The 17,131-nt window shown below is 41.8% G+C and overlaps 1 protein-coding gene across 50 annotated transcripts in view; it reads right to left on the bottom strand.

The window, feature by feature from the left end:
- The window catches only part of baz2ba (bromodomain adjacent to zinc finger domain, 2Ba), a 65,086-nt gene extending 48,176 nt beyond the window's left edge, over positions 1 to 16,910 (bottom strand). For 39 of the 50 annotated variants that reach the window (XM_023953361.2, XM_023953372.2, XM_023953365.2 and 36 more), the window contains exons 1-2: positions 16,544 to 16,789; positions 4,621 to 4,660 (exon numbers count right to left, since the gene is read on the bottom strand). The gene's annotated coding sequence lies outside the window, so the exon portion shown is untranslated. Of the gene's footprint in view, positions 1 to 4,620; positions 4,661 to 16,543 lie in introns of all 50 variants that reach the window. The other 11 variants (XM_023953368.2, XM_078944325.1, XM_078944339.1 and 8 more) reach the window with 1 other exon arrangement.
- Between the last annotated feature and the right edge of the window lie 221 nt (positions 16,911 to 17,131).

Below are 17,131 nucleotides of genomic sequence, written 5' to 3'. Positions count from 1 at the left end.
ACTGAGCCCTGAGAGGCACATAAAGAAGGAGGGAGAGAGAAAATAGAGTGGTGGAAAACTCTTCTCTGCTCAAGATGGCCCTCAGCAGATGCAGCGATGAAAGAGAGGAGGCAGCCAGGGATGTGACTGGTAAATGAAACTTAGCAGGAAAAGGTAGAGAGGCGAGGAACTGAAAGGAGGAGAAAGAAAAAGGAAAGGAAACTAGGACACATGAAAGAAAAAGGGGTATCTTATTCAGCAGGTCCCAACCCAGCCATCTGCACGCCAGACCAGACAGCTGAACTGGGCCTCTAAGAGCACACACAAACACGCGCATACACACTCACACAAAGACGGAACACAGAGCAAATCTAATCCAGCGAGCACAGATACATACACGCACTTTGGTGGTAAAACACACGGAAATCTGGATGTGTTTAAGAATGAATGTCATTCTCAGTATTCCAGCAACTTCTTCAATGGAAATCCTTTGACTCTTCCTGTCTCTCTTTGAGTCAGCCCACAAGAGTTTCCCTGAGGCTCCATGTCCCGGCTAAATTCACCAGACACACTGCTGGGTTTCATAGCACTGTGACTGCACAGGAACATTAATGAGCGCTCACTGGGAGCTAGGGGCCTCCTGGCACTGCTAATGGATCCTCCGAACTGCAGCTGTATCCAGGTTACAACCTGGCTTGGCCCATGGGCTCTGGGGCTCCATATAGGAGCACACTATCCCCACCCCCCACCCCCCACCCCAGCCAGAGGCTTGCTTTAAAGGCAGAAACGGTGTCCATGCCAGTGGACTATGGTGAAAGAAAGCAGAAGGAAATTGGACCTGCAGAATAAGGTTAGGAAGCAGGAAGCGATAGAGGCCATCAGGGGGACTGGCCTGTGGCAAAGACAGACACCACGCACTGAAGAAAGCTGAAAAGATGCAGTCTGGCAATAAATGTGGGAGATCACCCAATAAATGTGGAAGTTGTCGTGAGACTGCAGTTACTGATGAAACTGTGTGAGACAGAAAGAGAGTCTCACCATCACTCAATATGTCTGTCACATTCACACACGTGCAAAACCTAAAACTATGTGCAAATGGTAAAAAATATATACATTTAACAAACCGATACCTGTTCCCAATTTACATTTGAAGTTTTTACTGAGAGCTGAAGTTGCATCATAACAGTTTTCAAACATGATGCGAAGTTCACACCATGCATTTTCAGCATATGGTGTTCACACTGGACCTGATACCCGATACAACCGTGCATATTAGCGCATGTCCATCACCTACAGTTGGAAGAGGCTTAGTCCGAAATGTCTAAGAAGAGCAAATCTAGTGAATGTTGTTCCAGGCTTTTTCTATCACAGCTCCATTCCGATATATTTAAGTCTTGGTGTCACAAAATTCCGGCTGAGTACAAACCGCAGTTATTCATTTCTCCTTCATGATCTATTTTCACACTGTTGAAACTTCTGTGAATTAAAAGGGGCGCCAACCATACATCACTACCAAATCCAAGTCCCTGATTGGTCAAAGTTCAACCTGGTTTAGCTTTCAAAGCTTGTTCAATAGATGCTCGCTTTGTACGTCTCTACGCTCATAGAAACTTGCGTAGTGACGCAAGAATGTAAAGGTTTTAACCAAGGCAGCCAAAAACATGCATTTACGCATTGGAAGTGGACGATTGAACATGGGTTGCCAAGGGTGATGTGAATGCAATTCGACAGTGAAAAGGACAGTGAAAAGTATGTGAACTTTTAAAGTCAACAGTTGCAAAAACACCCCAAGCCCAGCAGTTTACATGAAATATCTTTTCTTTACTTTAAAAAAAAAAATTAAGACACACAGACTGGTCATCTTGTTGCCCTCTACAAGAAAACTCCCAGCTTGAGTCCTTTTGCTTCTATTTTGTCTGGCCTTCATTCAAAACGCTCCCCTTACAACGGCGCACATTATGGTCTGTACGAGCAACCCCCTGAGTGGACTAAGGCTCCCTGGGTGCAGGCAGTGATTCATGACGCGAGGGCTCTGTAAAAGAGCAGCCTCTCCCTAAGCTGTAGCCCTTCGTTCGGACGGGCAGGGCAGTGGCTGCCCGGCAGTGGGGGTGAAATCAAAAGTCTGACCACAGGACTTGAACCCTGTTGGGACACAGTGGGTCGGGAGGAGGCGGCGGAAGGGAAATGAGCAGGGCACTCTCCCATGTGTGTGGAAGTGAGTATAAGTAGGAACGAAAGAAACACACAGACACGGACGGATGAGCCAAAAACGAATGCTGGAGCGGGTCTGCTAGATCTGTGCGCCTTCCGATCCCAGGGACAATCTCAAAGCAGCTCTTTGACAATCATAGCTTCCAGGCAAGTACAAAGTACTAAATGTTTAGCCGTTATCGCTAACACTTCCCCATTTTAAGAGAGCACCGGTTTAAAGGGCACTGGGAAAAAGACAGCAGGAAACAAAGTGGGCTCATAAATGAAAGCTGAAAAATGATAGTATTTGCTGGGATTGATGAAACACTATTCAGGTTTTGTGACAGACAGGGAGACACAAATTCTTTCCCCTCAGGCAAGAATGTGTAATTTCCTCTTGCACTGTCACGAGAACCTTGTAAAAAAATATCTGCAGCTCAATGATTGACTGCTTGCGACTAATTTAAAGCGGGGTTTCGTGCTTCTAAAAACCCATCTCCCTACCTGTGTCTACCTATCTAACCTAAACAGAGAGGCTCAGAATAGAACCGTCGCCATGCTGTTTTGCTGTAACGCACAGTAGGATGGGGATGAAAATGCTGGCCCCACAGGACATGTGAACACACACACAGACACACACAGACATAAGGAACGGACTGCTGTGGGGCTGACGCAAGACTATCTCTGTCTCACGTGTCTCTCCCCTACGGCCGCCCGCTGCTCCTGACCTTCGAGATGTTTTTCTCTCTCCTTCTCCCTCTCCTTTTATTCCTCTCTACTTCACACTCTCACTCTTTTAGACACACACAAACACACACACACACAAATCTCTCCTCCCTGTTCTCCACACCTCCCAGCCAATCAGTATTTTGTCATTAAAGAGCATTGCATTTCCAGTTTGGATCAAGCAGATGGGGCTGCGTAAGCATTGCTGCTCCCACCTCGGCTTGAGTACAGATGTATTACAGCGCTCCGCCTCAGCGTTAACAGACGCGCAAACACAACATATCCTGAACCAACAGAACCGGTCCGATTGTGGACAGCAGCTTCATATGGGGAGAGTGAGCAGCTGCGTTGTGTCACGTTTTTGTGATGAAGCTGCATACCTGAAGACATGCTCTGAAAATCAAGAATGCCAAACAACCGACAAGGGATATTGTTTCGTGGCAAAGCCAGCATCACTCTTAACCCAGCACATTTGGCTGCGCGATCAGTAGATCAGATCAGTGTGTGCTTTGGCAATATAATAAAAAAACACCACTAAACCCCTTACATAATGTTTGACGGGTTCATAGCAGACTAGAGCTACGCTCCTAGGCACATTCTGCACTTTTTCCTTTTCCTTTTTTGTAATTTCAATGTTTGTTTGTTCCTTTGGGTGTTTGAGTTTACCAGCCCCCACACACACACAACCCCTTTTCTTGTGTTCCAAGCAACAAATGTCAGCTAATTATGTCATAGCTGCTGGATGAGTTTCATTTTTTTCCTGTCCTCTGTTGTGCCCGTTCTGTATGGAGTCATGCAGCCAAGACATCAGCTGGGGGAGAAAAGAAAATGCTGCAACCCTTCACAACCTCAAAACTGATTCCCCAAGAGAGGACTCATCAATACTTATCAAGCGTGATACAACCAATCCACACCAAACTGCAGGGGGATGTAATGCATCATTTCCAGCAAGACATCAACAAGCAAGATTTGGCCTTGAAAGAATCAGGTCTAGGTTGAAATTCAGTCCCAAGTACAACAAGTAGATTCTCTGACCTCTTAAGTTTGGATGAAACTCTTCTTACAAAAGATTCCATTTGATCTCACAAACAGAGGGCCTTCCAGTGAGAGGAAATAGGGAAAGTGCAAGTCATTGTCTGTTTGCGGAACAATAAACTGCCATCTTGGTGTGTGAAGTGAAGCCTTAAGGACGCGTCCGCACACACCCCCTGACTACAGCTCGCTCTCACGAACAACGCAACCGAGAGGAAAAGAAAGGAAGAAATTCAAGCAGCACATCACATTACACATAAACAACCAAACACAAGCCAAGACGCCTAACCTTGAAAAGAAGTGTCAGGCCCTCTTAACAGCTATTTACATTCAGTGTTGGCACTGAACAGACACCCAAGCCAAAATATGTTTATTAGGAGTTTTGTGTTTCATGCAAATATTCTGATTAGAATAGGAGAAATCTAATTAATTGCTTCATTCCCTGAATGAACCCCGAATTTGTAATGTAATCATAACAACTGCTTTTTCAAGGGGTTCTTGTTAAATTTAATTGGGAAAAAGAAAAACATCCTCTTTCACTGAATGAATGAAAAATCAAATTAGGCCTGAAACTTGAAGAGTTTGCAAGTTTGCTTTAGTGTGCCTCAAAAAAAAAGAAGAAAAACAATAAGACAATGTGAATTTTAAAACCATCTCCCACAAAAAGAAAAACACAGAAACTGTTGTACTCACTGTTAGAGATGTCTTCAGCTCTTTGACATAACTGTAACACCTGAGGACAAAGCACAGACAAACGATCACTGTTTTTCAGGTTACACACACAATTTTGACTCATGGGAATAGGGCGTCTCGGGTATTCTTTTCTCTATAAAACAGTGAATTGCTTATGTACAGCGTTGTGATTATGCTAGCTTGGAAGAAAAAAAAAGGAGAGGCCTGTAAAAGTGGCAGTATGAAACATTACACATCTTGTGTTCTTTAGACAGATCAAACCAAAAAGTACAGAGTCGTCTGACACACAACTGTGGTAACATGCACAGAGAGATAAATCACGCCCTCCAAAACTCTCTTTCTCCCTGAACCCTTTCTTGCAAAACCTGTTTGTTATAAATGGATGTAGACATTGGAGCTTTTGAGAGCTAGGATATTTTCCCTAAACACAAGACGGTTCTTGCAGAGAACCAAGCCTTACCAGCATTCTCACGCCCATCTTTCATGCATTGTCTGCAAAGCCCTCCTGTGCTCTTACAGAGTCTAATCTAAGCAGCTCACCGTAACAGACACCACCCTGCTTTGTATGTACAGCAAGCAAACACACACAAGATTTTGACTACTTCTATTTAAACTGTTAGAACCTATTGTTGAGCACAAACAAGGTTGGGAGAACACAGTTTTCGGCTAATATGTCAACTAGAGTCATTATAACAGTTGACTAATTTGAAACACAGCAGAAATAACCTATACATAGATATGGAGATGTTGCTACTTTCAGATTAACCCCAAGATCTGGGCTGTACCATGCTTGAATAGCCATTTGTGATGGTACAAAGTCCTGAAACACATCTATCTGGTGAAAAGCAACAAAAGCTTTGGTAAATTAGTTATCAACATAGAATCTGTCCTGACACTCCAAAGACAGCTGTGTGTGAAAAGTTTCTGAGTTTAGCAACTCCCTCCTTGGACTGTCATGGCAAATGGAAGGGAGGAGTTACAGGTCACGGGTCTAATGGATTCTGTCTCTTACAGATGCCCTCCGGTGATGTCCACATCTGTGACACATAATCCTACATACATCTGTCGTTAGGGCTCAATTCATCACCAAACGGGAACCCAGCAGACCGGATGCGCTGATAACTAAACTGATCCAAATGGAACGATCCATGCATTATTTACACTGACAGATACACTCGGGAGACAAATACAAAATGAAGGTCCACACAAACACTTTGAAAACTCATCACGGAGATGATGAGGAGGAAGAAGATGATGATGATGATGATAAAGTCAGGTGAGCAGAATTCATCTCCTGCTACTTTAAAATGGCCTATTAGAAAATGATTAAAGTGAACTTTACCGCAGAAAATTATTTGTCAGCCATGAATACGAACTCTGGATAAATAAGGCAGTTCTGTTGCCATTATTTGCATGGATAAGAACCAGGCTGGTCAGCCTAATAGCCTAACTTTTATCCGAGATCTTAAAACGTTTTTACATTAATAACAGATGGATTAAAAAAGCACAAAAAAAACATGAATATCTTTCTTGTAACCTCAATCATCTTGAGTAGAGTTATAAAGACATTAGTGATGAAACTAATTTATTCAATACAAAACTGAAAAGGAGACAGCAAGAGGACATTAAACTCTTACATAAATTTAGTTCAAATGTTACAATAAAACCACCAGCAGAAAAGTAATTATCTAAACATTCGTTTCACAAGCAGACCTCCAGGGACTAAAAGTTTGTCAAAAACAGTTTACTTTCCATCATTCCCCAGGATTAGTTCACTACTTCATAAATAAATCGTCCAAACGGCACACTAATAATTGCCATCATGACCTAGAAAATAAACAAAAATTAGGAATTAACTGTGATGTAGTAATTACCTGCTATGACACTCCAGGCATGCTTGCACACGGGCAAAGTACAACCCGACTGTTAGGTGGCTCTTCTCTAATCTAGCAACCAGTGCTGCATCAGCCAAAACCCTGTTGGCCTTACCTTAAGATGCACCCTTTAAACATCTATGTTAAGGTAATTACAAGTTTTATGAGCTGGATATTGAAAGAAAGGGGGACAGACAGGTGTCGGTTTTGCAAGAGACTGTAGCTTAGAAAGGAGGTGTCCCCTGAAGATATACATATTCACTTAAAGTCCCACTCCAATCATCTTTTGATCTATTGTAAAGTGTTCCCCACGTTTTTTTAAATTATGAATATGCTGTTTTTAGCCTAAATCAAAAATACCAGTGTCATTTTCTAGGTCAGTTTCTGCAGAGCAGCAGGAGTTCAATGGAAACTTGCCTCTCCCATTTCCCATCATCCATCTCACATGTGTCAAAGTAAAGGCCCGGGGGCCAAATGTGACCCGCCATGCCATTTTATGTGGCCCGCGAGAGCATAAAAGTTTTGAATTTCTTAAAATAAAAAATAAAAATTTGTGTGTATTTATTCATATTTAGGGGGAATCGGACTTGAAATATCAGATTGGGCAACTATACATTGGGACTTTAACACTGTCCATTTAACCTAACCTGAAAGAATCAAATTTAAAAGGATTTATGCTAAAGTAACAAGCAAACATGTTTTCTATGAAACTGTAATTGTCACTTTAAAAGTTATAGGAAATAAAGAATGAGTTATTTACCATTAAGGAGTTGTTACATTTATTTTTCCATTACATTTAGTTACATGTATAAGTTATAACTGGGCCTTTGAGGACAGCCACTATGCTGATCTATCTGTTTATGGTCTCTTGATGTAGATTTTACGTGACACCTACAGGCTTTTTCCAAATGCATTTTTTGTCAGCTCCTGATTCACAGAGATTTCTATAAAGAACTACTTACAAACGCAATTTGAAACTTATTTTTTTTAGATGTCTTCCATTATGGAAAAAATGCGACAAGAACATTTGAAAAACACCAAAAACAGTTTTCATTGTAGTGGGTCTTTAAACCACTTTAATAGTTAAGAGTCTGTTGGAGTTGGGGGACAGTGGCGAGGTGTTTGTCTCAGCTGTGGGAGTGAGCTGTTGCAAGCAGGCCGTAGAAGATTTTTCCTGAAACCCCCCCACAACAAAACAGGCGAGTCTTGACATTCCGTCCGCCACTGAGTCGTCACACAATCAGTTGCAGGAAACCAATCCCTAAATAGCAGTGATTCATCTCTTCATCACACACAATGCCAGTACCCAGTGCACAAAGAAGCTCTCTCTTCCCCTCTCTCTCTCTCCCTCTGTCCTTACCCTATCTGTCTCACCCCCCCACCCCTCCACCTCTTACAACCCACCCCTAGTGTGGTCTCTCATGCTGCTTAAAAATAAGTGCTTCTCGCAGCTTTCCTTGCCTTGTGATTTACTGGCAGTGTTTAACTGCAGGGCAGCATCTTTTATCGTTACATGATCTGGGGCTGAAAGCTGACAAAATGGAATCTCTATCCAAGTAGTTTGAATGTAAGTGTAAAGAAGGGGGTAAGTGGAGAAATAAAGAACTTTTGTGATTTGTCTAAGTGCAATTCAGATCCTCCTCCCCGTCTCTTGATGCCGCGAATGCATGTGTGCGAGTCTACGCGTGTTTGTCATTACACTAAATGGTTTCTTCCTTGACTTGATGGAGCTAGTGCCATCTCAAGAGAACACGTTTTCACCACACGCCCGAAGCAAAGCGCTTGGAGACTGGTGAGAAGCTCAGAGCATTAGTGCAAGCCATTTGTGAGAGGTAGAATATGTGTATATTAAATACAAGGCTGAAGTGAGCACTTCTCTTTTTTGTTTATGCATGTACACATGTTTTTGTACAGCAGGACAACTCTTTTTCTCCCTCTCTTATTGGCACAGAGCCCTCTACTGCATTAGGCCGTTCAATTTAATTTCTTGCCGTTTCTTTTGAGGACAAATCTCATTCAGAGCAGTCATCCCGTCCTTGTTGGTAGTATAGTTTGATAACAATATCAGCAGCATCATGAGGGCGGTTAATAATCCTCGTCCACTAGTACACAACAGGTCCGGCGTATCATTACAGCCTGGATGATCCAAAGGGATGACGTGTGAAGGTCAAAGTAGCCATGACCAACACAGCTGTCACATCTCCTCCCAGCACCCTCTTGGCTAACTGGCCTTCCAAAACACTCAGCACAAAACACAGCCAACTGGTGAGGGCCGGGGCCAAAAGAACATGCCTATAATCCCTGCTGGGTTGGTATCATGACAGGCAAGAACACAAGATATGGAGAAGAGGGGCAGTTTTGGACTAAGCAGCAAAGAAGCCATGATAAGGACAACTGTTGGCTCCCGTGGAACGATAAAGTTTGTGGCGTCTGTGAAAAAAATGTAATTCAATAGCCAACAAAGCAAACAGTTTGAAATGGTGAGCAACTCTGTTGTAGAAAAGAAAAAAAAGGACATAGGAGAGCTCTGTGGAGAGCAGATGTGAATCCACTTTGATTTCAGTGCCTCTGTGTGAGGGGGTGAGCATGGAGCTTCTATTAAATGGATCTGCTGTCTCCTTGATCAAGGGAGTCAATAAAGGGCCAGCCCTGTCAAAGCCTCAGGGGTGAGTGTGTATGTACATATGTGTCCATGTGCGCGTGTGCTTTGGATGGATTCTGAAGTACTTTGACAGGTGAGTGATTGAGTACTTTCATTTGCCTACAGCCACAACGAAGCACACGCGCACACACATATAAGTTCATAACGCACACTAGACAACACACAAACGGAGGCTGGTGAGGCAGGGCGGCTGTTTCTTAAAGGATGCTGCTCCTGCCTGCATGCTTAAATTAGCTCTAAATGTTTGGATTACACATGGGAGCTCTCACAGAGGATTTAGCAGCCATAGCCTAGAGTCCAGGGAATGTGCGGATATTTCCGTCTGCACACATGCACGCACAAAAACATGTCCTCACAAACAAAAGTCACTCCTGACAACACGACTTCTAACTAAAGTACTAAACAATGTTCAAGGATTTGAACTCCATTCATAGAGTTTTGCAATCGGGTCAGTGTTTTCTGATTATAGAGTTCAGTTTTGGTTTCTTTGTTGGTAAAAAGGAAGACGTAGGACGCTAGCAGACAGAGGCAGCAAGAGAAAGGAAGAGAAAAATGGAGGGGGAATTGAGGGAGGTCAGTGCCCCGGGTCTCAGATAAAGGCCCTCTACCTCCCTTCTGCCTCAGCTTTCCAAGCCCCTGCCAGGATCGAAAGGCGTCTCACGTTACAGCTGTCTCTCAGTGTCATCGTTCAGAAGGAGCGAGCACAAATGCGAGACAGACAGTCAGACAGACAGACAGAGACGGAGAAAGCAGTACAATGCCACTGCCTGAGCAGGGTGAAGCTTTCACGGCTGGACAAGTGAATAACAAGAGAGAGTTCAAAATGGAAGTGAATGCGGCAGTCATTAGTAATGTTTCTCCAGCATACGGTTTCAACGCCATATTTGAAATTGCAGGAATGTTTTTTGACCTTTCCAGGACTAATAACTGGAAAACAGACTTTGAACCGGTTTCGTCAGATCATTTCTTCTAACACCTGGGATGAGCTGAACGCTTTGATAAGTTCCTAAGAAGAAGAAGAAGAAAAAAAGGGAAACGATTTTGAATAACCTAATTTGCATCCACTAAAAACACAGAAAGGGACATGCACTGTGCTCAGGGAGTGATAACTGTCACTGTTAAGAAGTGTGCTATGGGTCTTCAGCAGCTTAAATGCTGTGACTTGCTTCTCAACCCAAGAGTCCTTTTTTTAATCTTCGTATGCTAAAAGCTGCCGCTTTCCCCAAGCCCAGCCATGACTAATCCAAAGGCCTAGCATTTTAGCGTGTACTATACATGCAAGCTATGGCAAATGCTGGTCAGTGAAAAGTCGACCTAAATGCTGAGTCAGTGAGTAGGTCTTATTTGTGACTTTTTCTGCAGATAAATACAAAAATTGGAGTATGCGGACAGACTAGTACATTTTCTCCGACACATTTAAGGCATCATCAGTGGATTTTATCAGCATGTTTCAGATAGCGCACAACAAATAGAAACAGTTCACAGCTGCTTGTTTCCCTTTATCCCCCGTCATTTTTTGTGGCGTTACATAGGAAGTAAATACTTGAAATTCTGGCGTAGCATAGAGCAGGGTCTGCCAGCACAGCTAAAATAAAAAAAAAGGCCTTTGTGGCAGCAGTGACCAGATTTTAAATGTGCAACAGGATCAATACACGGGGCTGCTGAGGCGCAATCTTATGCATTTGTGTACATCTGTGTGTATGTGTGTGTCCCTAGGCATAAATGCTCTCTTTCTAACAGCAAGTGTGCGTGCATAAGAGTGTGCGTTTGTGTCTCAACACTCAGCACAGCTTACAGCTCCCATGCCTGCGTCAACTTATTCTATGGCATCATCAAGAACCCCACTGACCTAAGAAGCACACCAGTGGAGAAACCAATATCATTGTGATCCAGGCATTTCAAACCTGCTTTCTATTTCTTGTTCCCTCTTTTCTTTCCCTGTTTGAGCGCAGCAAGAACACAAGAATTCTGGGGAAATCCTTCTTGAAGAAGGTTGTGGTAAACATCAGGCGCTGGATCACATTTTTGACACCTGAACACCATGATTTGGTTCCCGTTGAAACATATTATCAGACACCCAAACAGAATTCCAAAGTAAAACGTGAATCTGCTTCTTTTTAGTTTTTTTTTCACCAAATTAAATCCCTGTCATTGTGCTACCGTTGTTTTTGATTAGTTCATGCCGTTCATTCAGCTAATATCGGGAGACTCTAAATGGCTTTTCTTTTATGAACTGCAGTACCAACCATGTGGAAATGCTTCAATGTTATTTTTGTCTTTCTTATCACCTTTTATATTTCATAAAGGCTTTATTAAATGGATGGAGCAGCTGCTTAAACGCAGTTTTGTAATAAAGCCAAAAATGAATGAAAACGACTAAAATAGTTGCTGTTTTGTGGTTTCTCACAACACAAAGTACAAATTTCTTTTAACCTCTGTGCGATTGTACAAAACAAAAACAACCCTGAAGTGGAAAAGGAAAAAAAAAAACATCAAGACCTTTTGAGACTTCATTAAAAGAAACTAGCGTTGGACTTTCCAAACAAGGCATCTCTTTGGAGGAGAAAATCAACCTCTTCACCTTGCTGGTGGAAAAACAGGCATCCCAACGAGACGAGGGGATGCACAAACAACCTTGACTTTCATCAAGGAAATTCTCACATTGAATGATAAATAGAAGCCCATGGGACGAACGGCAAAAAAGCAGCTTATCGCCTTTCCCTCCCAAATTTGGCCGCTCTGTCTTCTGTCTCCTGAAAGTCAATAGAGGGTGACCCACTTGCACTTTCCACTGTTTATTGTTTGGTAATTAATCCAGTATATGCAATCATCACAGAAATGTAAAGAGGGGGGAAAAAAACATCTTGATTTGTTTGGTCTTAATTAACTGTTCAGGCCGTTTACTCGTTTCTACAACACGAGGCAGATGCTCCCTTTTCTAATTAGCTTAGTTTTTAAACTGTGAATGAATTTTCTCACTACACAGATGGATCCAAAAAAGCTGTGGTCAAAGATAGCCACAATATTTGAAAAGCCTGACACTAAAAGCAGCTGTCACCAAGTATGCACTTTGGACAATTATTTGCGTACTCTGATGATTGTCGGAACATTCAGCAAACATGCGACGTAACCAAAATAGAAAGGTAACACAAGGTTAGGTAGATCATCTCAGGGCCAACCAACGCTGTAGTTAGAGGGCTTTTGAACATGCAGGAACTGTGAAACCAGAACAGTTCACACACATGCACACACACACACACACACACACAAAAACACCATCAGGTTTAGCTGAGTCAGATGAATGTAAGATAGAATCTTTTTTATGTTTACAAGTTCCAAAGGCTTTGGCTAGGATGTACCGGTAACTTTCATGCATAGAAACGCTCTACTTCAAACGCATCTTATTTTCTGTGTTTTATTCAGTTGTCATTGTTTCTTTCTGTGCACCAAGTCTCTCACCTTTACGTGGTAATGACTAACCAGTGAGAAAAACTAACAACATTTTCTTTTATGAACCAGGATCCTACTTCCTCCCTGAAGCCATGTACAAACTAGCATGTTTTGGTCTTTACCACAGTTGGGTTTCTTGAATGATTTGCGTTGTTTGATGGGAAAGAAAGCTCACATGACTAAATAGTGAAGATCAAACGAGCAAAGCATGTGTTTTGCCTAACAACACCTAACAACACCTGGTGCAGGTCACCAGAATATGAATGAACTGACTTTCCAAAAAAAATAGCAGGATTAATAATATAAAGAATAACTAAAAAAGTTGTAGTGTAAAAAAGAAAGATGGACTTTTCTGTACAGTCATTAAAAATCCTTTAAGTAATGTAAGTCAAGAACTAAATAACAACCAAATTAGACTTTTTTGTCCTGGTCAGTGCTTGTTTCAAGAAATATCGCCCTCAAACAAACACTTATCATAAACAGTATTTGGATTAGTCCTAAAGAGTGGCACATCTGAAAGTAAACCAAAACAAACCCAGTGAATGTGTGCATTTCTGTCTGATCAAACCCATTCCTCAGAACTAATGTATTTTAAAAAGTACACCAAATTCATTTTACTTGTTCCTCTATTACAGTGCCAAGAAAGGTTGGACAGTCCCAAAAAGGCTGATCGGACATATAGATAATTTGTAAGGTGTTAAAAAAACCATTCAAGTAAAAAATAATAATAATAATGATAATAATTGCTGTCAGAATATGCAAGGAAAATGATCCACAAATAGATCCATAAGTACACCATATAGATTATGCTTTTTTTTAATAAAGATAAATCAGTTTAGTCAGTTAAAAACCTCTGCAGGCACAATACTTGCTCAATGATTCGTCATTTTTACTGCTGAGGACTGACAAAAGCATGACTGAAAAAAACAGTAGTGTGTACCAGAAAGCCAGTTTACTGTTGTCAGTTGAAACTTCTCAAGATGTGTTGTGGTCGCTAAACAAGTCCGAACAAGTGTCCGATGATGTCAGTTTTAGTAATTATCTGATGATTTACATCCCATGGACCTATGTCTTCTTGCAGACAGAGGTGGCTGCAGCAAGTGTTGCCTCACAGTGATGACTTGACCGTTATACTGCATCCCACTACCCGATAAATCTCATTTCAGTGAAGTTACAAAAAGAATATAAACTATGGCTTACTCCCTCAAAGGGGAGGACAACCTCATCTTCAATTGTAGAAGATTATAGAAAATCCACCCCGTGTGCACATGGGATTGTCTTTTCCAAAGCTGTCCAAGTTCTGTCAGATTCTGCACCCCTAGACACAGAGCTCGTGAACCTAATTTCACCTAATCAGCTTAGTCAATAGCAACCTTTTGCAGTGACTTTGCTAGACATGCAAATAGAGCTTAGCAATGTCTATCCTTAAGTCCTGAACGTTCAAGTCAAGCAAAAGTCTCCCTTTATCTCTTCAAAAACAACAGCTCCAATTTAAGACAAAAAAAAAAGACGAAGAGAGACAGAATAAAACTCCAGCAGAGTGCTCTTTTTTCCCCCCCTTTGGCCTGGCAAGGAAAGACAGCTCTGATTTGAGTGTGCTTGAGCTAGCACAGTGCGCTTCCATTTCAAATTAACATAGCAAACAAACTGACAGATTTGTTCCCCTTCTTCACTTTTGCTCACTACCTCGCTTAAATTATGAGAAAACATCCAGCAAAATATATATATATATATATATTAGTACTTCCCGTTGGCTTTATATGTTCAGCTGCTACGCCTCCACACACTTGATAGTACACACTCTAATGTTCCGACAAATGCGCACAAAACGATGCTAACAATAGACAGGCTTATAGAAGCGATAGAAAAAGTGAGAGACACTGTTCCGTTTCAATTCACTGATACAACTAATGGCTTCTTTGCAGCCCCATGAAATCAAGCAGCTGTCATGTCGATGCATCAGCAGTGAGAAGAGGGAGAGACATCCCCATAAGGACAGAGGCACCGCGCCTTCATGTTTGGCTAAACATCTGCTCCTCCGCACTCCAGCTTTGCAGCAATAAACGGGCAAACAAAAGAGGTGGGAGGTGAAATGATCAGATTTTCCATTTCAAAGCATTTGTTTGGTGTGTTTTCTTCCCCTCTTCCTCCTCCTCTTCTTTAACTGCTTGCAGGACAGAGGAGGAGGGAGGAAAGTTTGAAATGCAAGGGACTCACTGTGCCTATATGACACTGTAAAAACAGATTACAGAAGTAAAAAAGAAAAGAAAAGATCAGCAGGTTACAAATTGTCTAAGATTCAGTCAGAAACAAGCCTCCTAACCAGAGTCAGGCATGAGCCAAAGGGGTTTCATTAAGATGGGGATTGGAGCCTGTGTGAATGTGCATGTATTAAACTTGTCAATCTGGTAAATCATTCAGTCCTGTCTGTGTGGATCTTGTTTTGCATATACAACAGTCAAGCAAGCAGCAAGTGTGTTGATCATTACCAAAAAAAATCAAAATAGCCTTGACTTTCATCCATCACATTTTAATCATAATTGTGATTAAAAAGTTTCATACTTGTTGTTCACTGCCATCTAATGTGATTTAGACCAAACCCTTTTTCCTTCCATCCTCCCTTCATTCATTCATGTTTCGTTTAAAACAGAAAGGCTAACTGACTAAACGCTGATACCACACTGACCTACAACAATATCAGCTTAAAATAGCACAAATACATTTGCTTCAACATTGACAGCAACTCAATTCCGCCATGGGTAACGGTCTACCTAAAAATAGAAACTCCCGCGATACAAAAAAAAAACACAAACAAAAATGTTTTGTTTAAATAGAAGACAACTTTCGACCAAAAATGTGCTGAAAAAAATAAGCTCTCCAAGCCAATAAAGCACCAAAAGACGCCTTGTAACCCCATAACCGAGGCGCTCTACTCGGTTTCTTTTTTGTTTAAGAGGCTGCTAAAACTTTGGTAAAACTTGAGGGGAAAAAAAAAACTCACACTAGTGGATCAATTTCCTCCAAAAGTAGTCAGAGTGGTTGTGTACGTGTGTGACAGAAGGGTACGGACGGAGGGGACGTATTTAAAATAACCAAGATGGCGAAAGGCTTGTTGTTTTGGAAGGGGCCGGGAAAAAAAATGGAGGATATTGTAATATACACAAAGGGATAAATTTCAACAACTCGGCCACAAAGCGGCTGCTAGCTCGCCTGCGTGCCTCGGTTTGAGGAAGCGACCGCGAGAGCAGCAGCCTGGCAAACTGGCCACTCTACCCCACCACGGAAACACAAATAAATATTTAAAGTCCAACTCAATCCAAGCCGACTGGGATATTTATGTGTTTTTGTGTCCCATTCTTCCTAAAAATTGTGTTATTTTCTCGTCGGGGGACTATTAAACGGGATGGATTAGAGAGGACGGACAGCGATCACCTACGGCAGTCCAGCGTCTCGCTGTTAACCCCCCCCCCTCTCTAGGTTGACGGTTACAACATCCAAACACGCAAAAACCGACAACTGCACCTTCAGCCGTTTGATTAAAAACGAAACACACAACTAAACTAACCCGAGAAAAAGTTTAATTTCTTAAACGAGCGAGGCTTTGCTATCAAATAAAAACCGTGTGAGTGAGCGCTGCGAGAGAGAAGAAGGGACACAAAGACGATTCCCACTATCAGGTCACCAGCCAGGAAGAAGAAGAGAAGAGAAAAAACATTTCGTTTTAAGATTAAAGAGTGAAAACTTTAACCGGACAGAACGGCTGCGACGAGGACACGCGACGATTTAACGCTACGAAACAATTAAAAAGTCAACTCAAAGCAGTTTTACCCATAAGAAAAACGGAAAAAACGACAAGCGAAGGCAGCTCATCGCTTGTTGTTTCTGTGATGAGGCGAAAACAGCGGCGGTACAAAATAAAAAAATAAAAACCACTTACCTTTTTTTCTGTTTCGACACTTTACTTATTTCCAGCGTGGGTTTTTTAGCTCAACTATCACTTCGGTTGGCTCTTCTTCTCCACTCTTTTTTTTCCTTGGTCGCTTTTGGTTATGAAAGAGGTCGGGGACGAATGATAAAGAAGGGAATTGGGCAGTAATTGAGTCTCGGTGTGTGAGTGTGTGTGTGTTAGTTACTAACAGCAGATTGAAGGAGACTCTCCTCAAGGTTTATTCAGCTCCACTTCAAGGAACCGACCTGACGTCAGCTCACTACTGCCACACAAAGAAAACTTATTATTTGTGCAGCGTCCGTAGTAAAGGAAGGACACAGTAATTGACCATTATTGCTTTAAATGCGACACTGTCAGCACAGACACAGACGCCGCGGCAACTTTATTTATCATCTTTGTGGCATTATACACGGGTGTAAACAAAACACAATGCAGCCTACACTTATCATTTTTGGACAACTTTTACATTTTTATCATTTTTTCTTACAACAAAATAAATAAGAAGGGTTTATTTTAAAGTGTTTATTATTAATAATGATGATACTTTCCAGCAAAATAAACCACATTTGCTAATTT

Source organism: Oryzias latipes, chromosome 3 (assembly GCF_053564925.1).
Source record: "Oryzias latipes strain Hd-rR chromosome 3, Olatipes_Hd-rR_3.1".
In the NCBI taxonomy this organism is placed as follows: domain Eukaryota; kingdom Metazoa; phylum Chordata; class Actinopteri; order Beloniformes; family Adrianichthyidae; genus Oryzias; species Oryzias latipes.
This window is presented reverse-complemented; position numbering and strand designations above follow the sequence as displayed.